Genomic DNA, 16,421 nt, shown 5'->3' with positions numbered 1-16,421 from the left:
AAGTTCTGTACACCTGATAGTTTGGAAGGAGCAGGATTAAGGAGATCTATCACTTGGCAGCAGTCAGCAGTAGCAGATCATAATCCAATTAAGTGGAGCAGGCACTAGAGGGAGATACAGTGCTTTTAAGGCTTGAAACCCAGAGGATTTATTTTAACATGGCCTCATGGACTGCAAGAAACTATCACACTACGCTTGCCATTAGCTGACAAAACTTCTTGATGTGCCTTGTTATAAGAACATAATCCATTGAGAAATAAGAGATAATGGTATAAACTGCGCAGTGTGGATAGCTGGCTGTCGTGTGTTGCAAATGGAGGATGATGGCTTTTCTTTGGGAAGTGTTCTGCAGAGGAGAAATAACACTGGAGGATCTCGAAGTTGCATCAGTCTTAAAACAGCTATATTAAGGCTCTCATCAAAGGCTTTCAGCTCTATAGTTGAATGTGACAAAGTTATGCTCCAGGGTGATAAATAGATTTTGACTAATGAAGGCTCTTTCTAGCTTTTCTTGATTGATGCAATTGTCCCCTTGTAAATAAGTGAGAGTGCTTTAATAGTAACATCTCCCAGTTGATATAATGTACTGAATTTCTTCTTTGTTCTCTGTCTTTCAGAAGCGATACAGCAAGGTCATCAAAGCAATTGTAATGTTCATGGCTTCTCAATTCTCCAGGAATAGATTGAGGTATGGACACACAGTGCTATTACTCTGGGGAAACTAGTAGAGGTTGCTTCACGCTCTGATATGGACTTTTATTCATCAAGATTAATTACCTCTCTCTTGTTAAGAAATGAGAAGATGTCAGTAAGAATTACCACATCACATCAGGTGCCTCTGAAAATCTCCTAGTAATGCTCAGAGAGAGGTGACAATGGCAGGAGCATCATTGCCTCAGCTGAAATGACAGCTCCAGAACTCTTGAGGATGTATCCCAAGGTATCATCTAGAAAGAACCTTGGTGGCTCTACATGGCATTGCCTCCTCCATTGGGCTCCCAGAAGCTGCACTGCTGTCTGTCTCAAGCCTGAATATCACGGGTCTGTTATAAGCACAAGTCACAGTGGTAAGAGTGCAACTTCACATTTGTGATTTTTTGTCTTCTTGTTGTTGTTGTCTTTTTTATTTCTTTTTCCTGTGCGAAAGTGTGACAGCACAAATTTAAAGACAGAAAGCATTCTGTCTCCCACAACTGAAGCTGGTTGTGGGAGCAGTCCCAACAGAAGGTCTGCATTGTGGCTGAAAGCATAAAATTATAGCATATCATCTCCATGGCAGTTCAGAGTAATGTTGTTCTGGTAAGAATGACTTTGTGAGATGGAGGATAAAATGAAGTTAAACTATTTTATGGCTTGCTGAGTAAAATTTCATTGAATGACAGGCATTTACTATGACTTGGTTGAAGCGTTATGGCTGTGGTAGCTTTATTTTTCCTGTGGGCCTCTGGGTTTTACTAAATTCAAGTATGATCAAGTTTTGGAGGCAACTGGACTGAAGAAATCAGCCTCTTGAGATGGCCCGTTTATTCCTGCTACTCTTGTTGCCTGCAACCCATTCTTTCTGCAAGCTGAAGGATTGCTGTTGGCTGTTGGAAGGTTTGTTGATGGATTTCCAGTTATCTGGGCTCATCGATCAAGCCTTTGGAAGGGTTGGGAAACAATAGCATCCTGGTAGTGGCAACAACAGACAAACTTGAAGAGAAATAGATCATGTATAGTAAGGCATGATGGTGCAAAAATAAATACCAGAACTGGAACATATAATCTTAGAGTACGCACTCCTTTATGTTGTGATTTACATTCCCTTAAAAACAGTAGACTATTCCTTTGTATGCACTTTGTGAGCACAAAAATGTCATTTCTAAAACTTCATCTAATTCCTACTTTTGAAGAACTCAATAACCTAGAGTCTGCTTTAGTCTCTGATGTTGTAGTAGCTCTTTTGGTAATATTTTCCCTCCACTCAACTGAGGAGAAGGGTAGATTTCAGGATGCTTAATAAAAAAAAAATGGCATTTCAGTCTTTGATAATGTAGCACTGCGTAGAGTTATCACTTATCAACTGAAAACAACCTGGTATCAAAGTCATAGAATATAGAAACTGCAAATAGAAAATTCTCCAGGTTTTAATCCATTTCCTTTTGTTGTACCAGGAAGGGAAGTATTTGCATGGAAGGTACAGTTCTTACGGTGAGTGACAGATTACCATCTCTGGCCATGCACGTGACTCTTAATATATCTTCAGATATATTCAATCGAGCATGTGGGTGTCAAAATAAAACAAAATAATACATAGTTCTTCCAAACAGCTCTACTTTCAGGAGGCTTATTGGTGTTGTCAGTTGTTACATGATGAGATGCACAAACTGCGTAGTGTGTATCCACTCTTCTTGGAACTAAAAGAGAACCAGTATTCAATATTCAATGTGAGTTACAGTCATGATTGTCAGATCAAAGTAACATCCTGTCAGTTCTAATTTGCTGCTATTTTCCTGAAATTTTAAAGGGCAGAATCCTTCAGTGTTCCTATTCAGGTGTCAGATTTGCATAGTAACAAATTCGGCCTGTTACCTTCTGACATCCTGATATGCACAGCCAAAAAATATACGTTATTAAAAATTATGGAACATACCCAAAAATACCATGGAAAGTGGCAAATGGAAATAATTGTAATTCCTAAAACTACTGAACTGATTGCACTCTTTTCTTGGCTTCATTTTTGTGTTTCTGTCAGAATACAAGGTAAGTGAAAAGCCAAACTCGAGGTTGACATCTCAGTTACTTTTAACTAGGTTTAAATTTCAAATGATTGAAGTCAATATATGAAAAGTTGTCCTCGTGCCTGTCTGAATTTGTTTACTCAAAGATTGCTTTTCTAAATGCACTGGTTGCTAAGTCATTGTTTGCTATAAACTTGTAGGTCTCTGTTGGAGGTGATGGAGTTGGCATACAGACACTGGAGATGGGTCTTCCACATTAAGAATTGGTATGAGTGTGTATGTATTGTTTTGCACACATTGGTCCAAGCCCATTAGCAGTTTAGAAGCTGTGAGGCTAAGTACCTCACCACTGAAAAGTGTGTGCAGAAGTTCTGAAATGGAAAAATGTATGAGCCAAGAAGCTGGTAGGACGTGGTCATGGTTGTGGCAGTTAAGGCTGTTTGAGATGTCACTACCCCAGTCTTGAAAAGATCCCGTGATATGCAGAATTGAAAGTAGGAGCCATGTGTGAGTGTGTTGTCTGTATCAGTGCATGGTTAGGGAATTTCAATAGATTTTTCACCAATAGGTTAAACAAAGAGAACTGGCTTCTCATTGAGCTGCATAAGTAGCACTTTCAGGTTGCTTCTGCTGTCAGTGTGAAAGCTTCTCACTGTTCAGTGGTAATAAGCAGCAGGGGACAGTAACAGCATAAGCTGCTCCAGGAGTATTTTCAAGATGATGTTTAGAAGCAATCATGATATAAGCACCGAAGTGCTATTGTATTTCTGGGATTAATATGGGCATACATTCATCTACTTACATTGCTTCCGATTTTTTTCCTTGCAAGTTGCAAAACTACTGAACAAATGTTTCAAACAGAGAGGATCCTAAGATCTGAAAAGAATAACAACATAAGCAGAAGGCACTCGCTGATGCCAATAAATTCTTCATGGCTGTGGCTTATTCATAAACATGAGCAGATAAGTATTCAAGGGGAAGAAAGGACTAATTTTTAAGTGATTGAGGCAAAATTTCTTCACACAAAATATACAGAGGGCTCCTAGGCGAATCTAGTGATAAGGGTTCGGTGTTGTTTGAGAAAGAAGCAGCTGACACAAATTTAATGGCAATGGAGAGATCTGAAGCACACAGCCAACACATGCTTTGTTTAAACAGAGGCATTTAGGCTGATCTGCACATTTCCTAGGGTTAATAAAGGTAAGTCTCAGTGGCTCACGGGCCTTCTTTATAGCTCTCAGCTAGGTTTGTGCTTGTACGAAGGGCAAGAATACAGTGCCAGAAGGTAGCTTAAAGGATTGTTCCCTCCTCCTTCCAAAGAGTCAATGGGGGTAGGGCAGGCAGCCATCAGGAAGTGGGAAGGAAGTCTGCAGACAACAGTTACTGAGTTGGGCATCAGTTTGTGATTCTAAGGGATGGCATTTGTCCAACTATGAGGCCTGATGCTGCTCTAGAGTGAAAACACAGTACATTTTATAGCAGAATCATTAAGGTCAGAGAATACCTCTACGATCCCCAAGTCTAACCCCAAGCCATCCCACCTTGCTCACTAACCATGTCCCTCAGTGCTATGTTCACATGGTTGTTGAATGCCTCCAGGGATGGTGATTCCTCTACCTTCCTGGGCAGCCTGTGCCAGTGCACCAACATTATTTCTGAGAAGAATTCTTTTCCTAATATCCAACCTGAACCTTCCCTTGCACAACTCAGTCATTACCTCTTGTCCTATCAAATTTATATCAGAAGGGTCCTCTTTTTTTTTACCTCCCATTCTGCAGACAGCGTCAAAAGGGCAAGTGTGCACTGCACCAAGGAAACAGATCTCTATATGGGAAGGTTAAAACCAAATCACCAACAAGTTTCTAGTGGGGAGGTGTGTATGAGTTTTGCAGTGTAAAGTAGCCACTGCATCAAAGATCTTGCCTCTAAAATGCACCAACAAAAGCAAAAGGAAGGATCTCTAATTTTATGGAGGGGAAATACAGATTCTTGCTGAGGAATAAACTTGTCTGTGGTTTTGTATGGTGTCTTTGGCAGAGCTGTGAATCTGGGGAACTGGTTTCAAGTCCCAGTTGTTTACATTGTGTAAAACAAAGCTATTCTTCCTCTTGCCTAATCAGCTAGCAATTATGGAGATAGAGCAGGAAAAGACAGGTTGGAACAGCATGCCAAACCAATGCAAAGATTTGTTAGCAATTTCCTTTCTTACTTAGCTGCATAAATAATCAAATGTGAACATTGGAAAAGCTCAGATATTTCCCATGGGATGTAGGCTTGCCTTGCATTTTTAAAATATTTATTTATGTATTTGAGCTGTCAATGTCTCTAACTCTATCAAGGCTGAAACAACCACAGAATCTGGAGATGTAAGATGGGACTTAAAAAGGAAAAGAAAGCAGTGTGTTAGGCCCATTTAATTTAAATGTACTGTATTAAATCTAAAGCTCTGTCTCCATAGTGTCTGTGCAGTTTGGCTCCTTATTAGTATTAGTAAGAAAGGGAAGATATTTTAGAGTAGGCATGGTTTAGATTAAGTTAATTTAAGGTAGTGTAGTGGTTTAGAATACCAAGGCACTTTTGTACCAATCTCATTGTACTGCAAGAAAAGCAGTTGTGTGTGTGACAGCAGTGCTTTGAAATGATAACTTAGCCACTCTGCTTCTGTATCTCATGAGAATATGGGGAGAGGTGTTGCCTGGTGGTGCAGGGAAGAAAGAACAACGAAGGGCAACACACTTTGCCCTGAGACAGCAGTAAGTAGGTCAGCAAAGCACGGTCCTGCTCCTGATGTTTGTTCTGTGTGTTTTGATGGAGCACCACTGAGCTATACAAGTGGGGAACTTAGTTCTTGTCCATGTGAAAAGCCGATGAGCTGCTGCGAGCCATCAAACCTGGCAGGTGCTTACACACTGCAAAACAGCTTTGAAAAACTCATCAGGGAAGAGAACCTTTTATTTATTAGTGTGGATCTGGCAGATAACAGAGGAAAGTGCAATTGCATGAAGGATTTTGAAGTCGCCACTTTTGGTACAAAACACCACACTGCATTAACCCTGATGAGAGAGGGTCCTTGTTAGAGGAGCCTGTCCTTTGTTAAAGGCTGGGATAAAAATAAAAACTGAGCTGGCCTTCAGTTTTGATTCTTTGAGAGACTTTTTTTTTGTTGGTTGTTTTTTTGTTTGTTTTGGTTAATGTTTGTGTAGGACCTTTCATTACAGGTTACTGACCTGTGCCTGGAATTTCTAGGTGACACATCAATCAAAGCAATAAGACCTCATGTTGCGACTTAATAAAACCTTAGAGCTTTGGTATTATGAATAATCCACTGAGCTGTTTGGAGCTGGAAGAGTATTTCTGCTCTATTTTCATTCACTTTATTGGGATTTTGCAATTATTCCTTTCCTGAATGCTTTCCTTACGCAGAAGAAATGGAGCTAAACTTGTGAATCTTTAGAACTTTATCAGATTACTGAGAGAATAACAGATAGATTTAGATTTAGGTAGTACAATCCTCCCACCCAGGAATCATTCCAGGTGCTCTTTTGTTTCTCTTCCATCTTTTAAGACAAATGGAAAGTTGCATGGCAGCTGTGTAACCTTACTTGTGTTTACTTGGGACTGGATGTGGAAGCAGTGTCTCTAGGCAAACTGATTTTGCAGTTGTGTTTCTACATGGATTCTAAAATGGATGCCCAGCAAGCCAAGATCATTTGCTCCCCATGCATTTGTAGTCCCTGTAGAAAAGCTCAGAGCTAAGCTGATATTTCTCTGCTGCTTCTCTTTTCTGTAGTCTGATTTGCACCAAGGGAAGGAGACCACAAAGAAGATGAACTGTAATAAGTGAAACTTCCAGAGACAAATATTAGTGACAATATCATTCTTGCTTAGTTATTTTTTCAGTAGTGAAAATACAGCTGATGTTAGATAATGATCTTTTGGTAATTGCCTATTGCAAAGATGTTAATGAACAATGAGTTTGGGGTTAGTTTTTAGAAGGGCTTGATTTTCTTTCTCTGCTAGTGTCTGAGTGATGCCCATTAAGGGTATCTATGGAGTACTTAATGAAAAGAAAATTGTTGGATAGAACCTTCCCATGTAATAAGATTATTTCAGCAGTTCACTCCTTATATATGATAGCATGAAAAATTAGAATTCTGGGCAGGTGTGAAAATGTGTTGAGTTTCCCAGCAGATATAATCCATACACTGGGGAAAATTTTCTTTAAGGGTATGTTTTTGTGACTGTATGAAGTGAAACCAAAATTATGCACATTCATAAAAGGTCATCTAAGTGTAAGTTATTTGTCAAGATAAATTAGAACTTATATTTTTTCTGCTTGACATGAGCTATTAACCGGAGTTTCAGGTCTAATCAGTTATTTGCATTCAGCGAATAAAGTGGTTGCGAGGTCAGATTTTCTTTGGAGTTGAATTTGTTATAGTCTATAGTTTCTTCAGACAGCAGTTTACCCCCGAACACCCTCTCCTCTTCTTCCCCAGGAGACAGCCTTGCTGAGTGGCATTGCTGTGTCTTTTCTAGGGCAATCATTTTTCTTCTGCTTGCCTGAAATCAACTCCACTGCTCGCATTGTCCTGATAAGTGACTTCTCTTTGGGATCGTGTTCCCTGTCATTTTATCTTCCTAAAACAGAAGATGGGTTCGTCTGAAAGGAGGACAGCCCTGAAAACTCTCAGGTCAGTGGAGTTTCTCTTGCCCTCCAGCCCCATAAATCTGTCTCCACTATTTACACAGGTCAACCCTGTACACTCCCACTTTGCCCCTTATGTTTCAATCATATGATGGCATCACCAGCTGGGTAGATGGCGGAGAGCAGTGGATATCTACCTTGACTTCAGCAAGACTTTTGATACTGTCTTCCATAACATCCTCATAATGAAGCTGAGAAAGCATGGGATAGATGAGTGGATTGGTTAAGAGGGTTGAGAACTGGCTGGCTGGCCAAGCTCAGAGTGTGGTGATTGGTGGTGCAGTGGGTTGGTGACCTTGTTCAATATCTCCACTGACGACCTTGATGAGGGAATAGTGACCACCCTCAGTAAGCATGCTGATGATACGAAGGTGGGAGGAGCAGCTGATGCACCAGAAGACTGTGCTGCCATTCAGCACGACCTGGACAGACTAGAGAGCTGGGCAACAATAAACCAGATGAGGTTTAACAAAAGCAAGTGTAGAGTTTTGCACCTGGGAAGGAATAACTGCAAGTACTAGTACAGGTTGGAGGATGACCTGCTGGAGAGGAGCTCTGCAGAGAGGGACCTGGGGGTCCTGGTGGATGATGAGCCATGAGCCAGCAGTGTGCCTTGGTGACCAAGAGGGCCAATGGGATCCTGTGGTGCATTAAAAGTGTGGACAGCAGGTCAAGGGAAGTGATCCTCCCCTTCTGCTCTGCCCTGGTCAGGCCTCACCGGAGATCTTTATCTAGTTCTGGGTTCCCTGGTGCAAAAAAGACAAGGATCTCCTGGAGAAAGCCCAGTGGAGGGCACAAAGATGATAAAGGGCCTGGAGCATCTCCTCTGCGAGGAAAGGCTGAGCGAACTGGGTCTGTGGATCCGTTCAGCCTTGAGAAAAGAACACTCAGAGATGACCTTATTAATGTTTATAAATATCTTAAGTGTGGGAGTCTAAGAGACATGATCAACATCTTTTCAGCGGTCTGTGGGCACAGGACAAGGGAAAACAGCCATAAACTGGAGCATAGGAAGTTTTACACCAATCTGCAAAGGAACTTCTTCAAAGTAAGGGTGACAAAGCCCTGGAAAAGGTTCCTCAGGGAGGTTGTGAATTCTCCTTCTCTGGAGATATTTAAGACCCGCTTCGATGTCTAAGTGTACAGCCTGCTGTAGGGAGCCTGCGTTGCAGGGGGAATCGATTTCTGGAGATCCCTTCCAACCCCTACAATTCTGTGATAATGCTTAACTCTGTTGTGTGGTGTTTTTGTATTTTTTTTTATTTTTATTTTAAATTAAAAGAAGTGTCTGTTGATACCCTGTTGATCTGACACAAAAGCAATATGCCTATTTTGTCAAAAAGGTGGGCTGAGAGACTACTGAGGGCATGTGGCTCTGAGGACATGACACTTTGCATTTCTTTATGCTCGTTAGACAAAAGAGGGCATAATTAGACTTCAGGCAGGCTTCTGTCGAAAAGAAATCAGAAGGGAATTTCTTTATATGTCAGGTTAGCAACGGTGTCTCCTATAGCTATAAAACATACTCAAGTATTTCCAAGACCTGGTTGGCACAGAGCTTGATGCAAGCTTTGTATACCCACAGCTAGAGGCCTATCATTTGAATGGTACATCCATTTGCTGTTTTTATTCCATTGTCGTGTGGGGTTTTTTTTTGTCTATTATCGCTGTAGCCATGTTTTGAAATCAGTACTCCCCTCCTATGGATCTGTTGCTTTGCTGTGTGTTTTGAGACTTCCTTGCACTGCATATCAATGGGATTTAAGACGAAACAAGAGAAGTCATGGGATTTTTGTAAGCCAATCCCATCATCTGTCTTTTGTGAGCTTGGAAAGCTGTCAGTCTGCACAGAAAGCATCCTGGCAGGCCTGGCCATTGCCTTGCTGCTGAGAGGGTTTCTGCAAGGACAGCCAAAGTCATGCAGTGAATCCTTAAACAAGCCAGGGAGGAAAATGTTGGAGTCAAAGGAAGGTTCCTCCTAGATTTTTGTGTCATTTCTCACTTTCTGGGAACGTTCAGTTACAAAGGAAAAGGCAGTGAAGGATGTCAAAGCTTGCTTTCCTAGAAATCTCAGCAGTGTTTTCCCTAGGTTAACACCCTCAGCACTTCTGTTAGATAGGCCACTGTCTCTACCATCTCCCAATCCTTGGTATTTTGAATTTATTCAGGCTAAAATAGTTTAGGGAGGGAGAACCAGTTTTAAGGTCAGTTGCTACAGGCGTGTTGTGAGGGAAAGAGATGTCAGAAGATGGACTGCAAACGCTTCTGGATTGGACTGGTTGAAGGTTGTGAGCTTCTCCCGTGGCCACCAATTGAGTTTCTGCATGTGGGATGTGAAGAATAACCAGCATTTGTACTGACTGCTGGGGAACAGCTTTGTTACGAGGTGGTGCTTCTGAATAGCAAGACAACAGTTGCATTGGTAGCACTCCCTGGGATCAGCATGAACCTGCAAGAGAATGAAAAATGCTATGCACTGTGTTAATTGTCTTCCAGGTAGGCCTGGGATATGTTCCTCTTGACAGGAGTCCAAGGCCTCACAAAAGCAGGGCTGAGAGCTCAAGGCATCGCTGGGAATCTGCAGGGGCTTTATTGTGTTAAGTCCACAAATCCACTTCCAAATGGTTTAACGTTCTGAGAAACTAGACAATTTGTAAAATGATCTTTTGAACTAATTGAAGCTAATTTGCCACAAATTCCAGCTGTAGACAGGTCTTAAAAGGCAGATGTAACATGGAGCTTTGTTTCTAACCACGCATAATGGCTACAGTGCTAATGATTTCATGGGTCCTTGTCCACAGGAGACTTGTTTGGAGAAGTTTGATTCAATCCTATATTATGAACAAAAGGGGTATGGAGGATAGGTGTCTTATTTTTCTTCTCTGTCTGCTTTGTATCACTACTTCATTGATTAACTTTTCTTTGAGAGGGAATTTTTAGTCAGAAAGAACTAAGACCTAAACCTAGCAAACAAACAAAACACAAAGGTTTGTAATTTCCAGCTGGGTGAACAAACTGTGTTACTGACAAAGTGTTATTGTTCAGAAGTCACATGAATACGACCGCTCATTTGAAGACAGAAATCTAAGCTCGTTACCGAGGAAAGTGAGCTGGAAATTCAGTCATTGAATATGGAAGAGGTAATGCAGCAGTGAGGATTTTTTGTGCTTTTAGTACCTCAGTGTTGGAGATTGTAGAAGCTGGTTTGAGGTGCTCAAAGACTCGTTTTCGACTGTTTGAGATGTTTCATGCAGCCCAGAATCTGTGTCAGAGCATTCCAGCAACTTCAGTGTTGTCAATTTATTCTGTTACAGCAGCATTTCAAAACTTCAGCTGAGGTCAGTGCCCCAGGCTAAGCGAAGTGTTGCCAGCTCTTATTGTTATACTGACTTGATCCAAGTCTCATCACAGAATCATGATATCATTAAGGATGGAAAAGGCCTCTAAGATCCCCAAGTTCAACCCTAACCCATCCCACTATGCTCACTGACCATGTCCCTCAGTGCCACATCTCCACAATCCTTAAGCACCTCCAAGGATGATGATTCCACCACCTCCTCACCCAGCCTGTGTCAATCATTCAGAGAAGAAATTTTCCCTAATATCCAACCTGAATCACCCTTGGCTTAGTTAAAGGCCCTCATCCTGGTAGGTATCCTTGCACAAGGATTCTTGTTTTCATATATATTCCCATATCCTGCATTGTTTGGAAGGGGGAAAGAAAACCTTACAAGGTAAAATTTTAAATACAAATTAAGAAAAGTCAAATAGTTAATGAAATGTGCTTTCACTTTATCCCTTATTCATGCTTTCCTGAGAGATCCGACTGGTGATAGCTTAGGTGGCCAAACCTTTCTAGAAGGCCTTATAGATATGCAGGTCAGAAATGAGGGAGCTGAACTCTCCTGGATGAAGGTCAAGATTCTCCCCTCTGCATCTGAGTTTGCATTTTTCAGGTTATTGAGGTCTACACTGGTCAAAGGTTTAGCAATTTTTTTCCCTTCTGAGTCACACATACTCTTGTCTGTCACATTTCTGACTTTGTTGTGTGTTTGTTCTGCCACACTGTAGTGTAGAAGCACTGTTAGCAAGCGAGAGCTTAGGGAGCAAATCTTCCCCCACACTTCTTTGTCTTTTGTCTTCATACGTTCTCTTTTCTGACAAGTCTGTGACAGTCTAGCAAGAATTCAGAGAGCAGTACGTGGATGGCGATGCTGCTACTTGGGCAAGTGCCATGCATTGTCAGTGTTCAAATGCTTGACCCTCATCCTAAGGGCAAGGGGAAAAGAAATTAGGTAATGTATGTTAGATTGGGTAATGTATGTTAGATTAGGTAATGTATGTTACTTCGCTAATGTCAAAGAGGACCCTGGGAAGGCACACGCAAAGTATGTCCACAGAGACATTACATCAAATATTTTCTTAAAAAGCACTTTTTCTTTCGTGTCTACGGTGGATTATTCTTTATTTCTTTCTTCTGCTATAATAAATATGGGCCAAAACACTGACATTAAATTGTACAGCTCCAGTTAATGCTCTGGAACAACTGACCTATCTGACTCGATTATTGCAGAGGATAAAACAGTGAAATGAATTAGCACAAGAAAAATAAGGAAAAGGGGAGAAGGAGAGGAGGACAGTGCTCTCATTACCACCTCTCAGCTCAGTTCACTTGCACTGGCAATTTGGGCCACTTGAAACTTTCCTCCACATTGTTTCTGTCCTGCTTACCAGAAGGTATTTTTAAATATCTAATTAGATATCAGAATTGCTTGTTCTGTCTGCCTTTTTGACAGTAGTTGTTTATCTTCACTATCTGGTCAATGTTTTGGTGCAATGAGCTTGGAGATGTTTAAGGAAAGGGTCAATATAATGCTCAGGGACATAGTTTGTGGGCAATGTTCCTGGTAAGGTGGACAGTTGGACTGAATGATCTCAGAGGTCTTTTCCAGCCTTAATGATTCTATCTCACTTCCATGTCATCTGAGATTTTATTATAATAGTTTTCTTCCAAGGAGTTGTCTGGCATGGAAAGTTATTAACTTCTGAAAATTATTAGCTTTTAAATCTCACATCTCCAAGTTTTCTGAGTAGTTTGAATTCTAGCCTTGTATCCTTTTTGTTTATCGGGGATCACAGATGATTGATGAATTGCAAACACTGAGTAATGTATGTACTCTGGGACTCATTAAAACTTAAGACCAAGGTCCTCCTTTTATTTACCTCTTTCCAAAATTGACATTGCCCTAAATAAAATCTTCTGGCAGGATTTCCTGCAACTTTGAGCATTCTGTCACCTCAAATAAAGAGAAATTGCAATTGTTCTGTTATTTTCCATCTAGCAAAAATTAGGCCCCTGTCTTAAATTTAAGTTCATACCCAATGTCTTTTCTTTTTTTTCCCTTTCCTCCATTTCTGATGCCGTGCCTACCACATGTTAACATTCCCAGGCTGTATGAGTGCTTATAGCAGCTTGCAATCCATCCACATTTTTCAAAGTCCTGTCAGACTTCGAGCTCATCAGTATTCGTGTAGGTGTAATCGCACCTGCAAATTTTGAATTACCATGTTGATAAGTCTGTGACAGAAATGGACTGTGACTGAACCTGGTACAAAATTGATAAGCCCTTGCGGGGAAGAATTGGATAAAAGAGAGCTACCTGCTAATGCACACTTGTTTTGAACTGGGCAGATATAAAACATGTCTCCTTGACATCCCCATTCCCGAAGCATCATTCAGGGATCATTTACATCAAGAAATGGAAGGAGCCCTTCAACCCCTGGGTGTCTGGTGATGTGCTAAATTGATGAGCCTCTACCTGCTGAGGTCTGCCTCCTGCCACGAGGTTTTGGAATTCCTTAGGGGAAGTAGAATACAGGCAGGGAACATTGCTGGTTATTTGTGAAGGTAGCATGGCTCTTCCCTAAGGAAATACAGACAAATTTACCTTTTTGAATTACAAATTTAACTAAATGAAGAGTGTCAGCAGTCCTAAGCAACACTCAATCTCGCTAATAAACTGAATGTAGGATTTTTTTTCATGAGATCATTGAAACACGTGGAAATACAGAGCCTTTCTGCTACCTCACATGCATGCTAAAAGTCTTACAGCTGTAACTTTGTTAAAAACAAAAAACAACAACAAAAAAAACACCTGACCCAGACTGCTTGCCTGCTTACCTCAAATGTACTTAGTTCAGACTTAGCTCTTTGCAACGGGGATTCATTTTCATTGCTATGAAAGCTTAAAACTGATAAAGTGAAGATGAGAACCAATTCTGACATTGTGTTTTTTAGGACACTGTTGACTTCCAGCTCATGGTGAGAGAGGTGTGAATCTCAAAAATTAACGAACAATTCACAAAGAGCCCCGATGTATTATTGCTAGTTGTATTTTTTTTGTTGTTGTTTCCTGAAAGGGTCCTGTCTCCTGTCAGAAGGCTTTATGAAATGCTAATTTTTACGACTAATCAACTTGAAACATAATGGCAGCAGCTCTCTAATAAATAAGTGAATTTTGTGTTTGCCCTTTGCTGCTCTGGAAGATGTCCAGGTTCTTCCTTGTACGATTCATTTCTCTTGCAGAATAGAGGAAAGCAGCAGCTCAGCAGAACGGATGCAAATCCATCATGTTTCAAACAGTGTGTAGCCAATTAAATACTTACCTGAGTTTCATTTTAGCCTTAGAAATATTATATCCTTGCAGGTTGTCTTCTAACTAGCTCTGCAAGGATTGTGGGCTTCCAACAAATCTTCCAGGATCTTTGAACAGGTGAGTGCAAAGTGTTTGGAGGAAGATGCAACAGCTCTAAGTTTGTATGAAGTCCTTGCCTGGTAGTGAACAGAAAATATTTGCTTAAAGGTGGAGTGGCTGTGTTCGTGCATTTCAATCCAACCCAGGCATGTTAGCTACCTTAATACTTGCTTTCAGGATCTGTTAAAAACAGTTATCAGGGTTATCTGGGGAGGAAAAGGTGGGAAAAGGGGAAATATTTTCTGGATCTCTTTGCTTTCTTTCCTCTGAATCTTTGACTACTGTGTTGCTTTGGGTTGCTGAAGAAGCTTAGGAATATTTTCTTGCCTAAAGAATCTGTGGCAATTCCTGACCAAGGATTTCCTATATGCTCACGTATCGAACATGCAGCATCTCAGCAAGCTGATTTTTAATCCTTTACAAACTGGAGTTCAGGTTTCCCAAAAGCACTGCAATCAGGTGCTGCTGGCTGTTGGTACTGCACGGACTTCTCACTGCGTGCAGCATCTTGCAGTCCCCTGCTGCATGCCCGTGGGCAGGCTTCAATTATACACTGGCTAACCTCTAAGAAAATAAAGTAACCCCATCTCAGATGAATGCCTATTGCTTAGCAGATCTGCACATAGCTTTTTGCAAGTGTTCTCCTGCTTCTAGAACTTGCAGAGGTGTGATGTGGTGGTGCATTGGCGACAAATACTTAATAGCAAGCAGCTAGGATGAGATTTATATGTGATGCCAGGCAACAACACTAGCATCAGGTTATGTACATCACATAAAATAGCGGTTGATTATAGGAGAAGGACAGGTATGTGTTAGAAATACAATTACACAAAAAGCCTATAAGTATTAATGATATATTACTTAATTATCTCAGACATCACTGAAGAGTAGTCTGCTGCCATTGGGCTTATCAGCCAATTATTCTCTGTACTAATGACACGTTCCTTTCGCCATGTCTCATTGATTACTCTTACTGCTGTTTAAAAGCTGAGTTTGTAAGTGGACTTTTCAGCAAGCACATCTGGATTGCTCTATTGACTGGGATTTTGGAATCTCTAACATAAGGCTGAAATGCATGCCCTTGCAGCCCTTAAAATGCACTGCATGTGCAGTTCAGACAACATTTCAAAGCAGGTCTTTCTGAACAGCAGGCACTCTTCGGTGATATTTTAAGTTGCAAACGTTGGCAGTGTTTTCCTTAGCCTCCTTAATTTTGGAGCTATGTGAAATGATAAGGATCTCACCCAGGGTTTCTTTGTTTTTGTTGTTCGTTTGTTCTTTGAGTGAACACTGAGATTTCTGTCCTTCTGATAGCTGAGAGAAACTTGCAAGTTCAGTCACTTGGAGTAGACTGCACTTAAGGACTTCTTCATAGTTGAGGATGTTGGTGAATGTGTTTTCCAGAGGCTTTGAAAATTTGTCCATGTATTCTTGAGGAGTCTCTCTTTGAAGTACTTTGAAGCCTACATGTGAGAGTGGGGTTTGATCAAGTCCTATTTATGCACTATGGTGGAATTTAAGGCACTTTTTACAGCTGTGGCATGTTCTCTCTTTCTGTACACATCAAGTTTTGTACCAAGTATTTCTGTTTGTTTTGAAAGCAATAATTATTTTTAGTACTTTTTTTTATGATCCTGTAGTAAGTCATTACACAGAAACAGAATGTCCAGAAGGACAAGTGGGATTTATTGAGTCCTGAGCTGTGTGTGTTTATCTCTGCCAATCAAGCATGCAGAGATAAAATCAGGAAGGTGACAATTGAGGATACTGAGTAACTGAAATAGGTGAATTGAAGACAAGGAATAAGGAACAGGGAATGAAAAGCTGAGTTTTTAAATAGAAGAGGCTTGAAAGGAAAATTGAAGCCCCTGAGATAATGATTGATTGACACAACATTATTTTAACAGACTGTACCAAAAATTACAAGAAGTTGAGAAACTGAATTGATGACCTCTAAAATAAAGTTGGATTAGGAATATCATGTGATGAGACTACTGCAGGCCTGAGGATGTGGAAAGCTGATCTGATTCTTAATTTTTCTTCCTGACTTTTTAGCCCACAGCAGGGACTGGGGCTGGGAGGCTTTGAGGTCTCTTTCAACCCAACCATTCTACAATTCTATGGTTCTGTGACCTTTAAGACTCCTTCCAACCCAAATACGCTGTGATTCTGTGATTTTATGATTATTAAGGTCCCTTCCAAACTAACTGTTATACAGTTCAATGGTTCTGTGGTCTT

At 40.8% G+C, this 16,421-nt stretch overlaps 1 long non-coding RNA gene across 2 annotated transcripts in view; it reads left to right on the top strand.

Moving 5' to 3' along the window:
• The first annotated feature begins 618 nt into the window (after positions 1-618).
• The window catches only part of LOC136054040 (uncharacterized), a 60,779-nt gene continuing 44,976 nt past the window's right edge, over positions 619-16,421 (top strand). For both annotated transcript variants that reach the window (XR_010622706.1, XR_010622705.1), the window contains exons 1-2: positions 619-688; positions 793-1,067. This is a non-coding gene — a long non-coding RNA (uncharacterized LOC136054040). The remainder of the gene's footprint in view (positions 689-792; positions 1,068-16,421) is intronic.

Source organism: Cyrtonyx montezumae, unplaced genomic scaffold, assembly GCF_038088225.1.
Source record: "Cyrtonyx montezumae isolate F1298 unplaced genomic scaffold, pur_monq_1.0 scaffold_33, whole genome shotgun sequence".
In the NCBI taxonomy this organism is placed as follows: Eukaryota; Metazoa; Chordata; class Aves; order Galliformes; family Odontophoridae; genus Cyrtonyx; species Cyrtonyx montezumae.
Note: the sequence above shows the minus strand (reverse complement) of the source record. Positions and strands in the feature narration are given on the sequence as shown.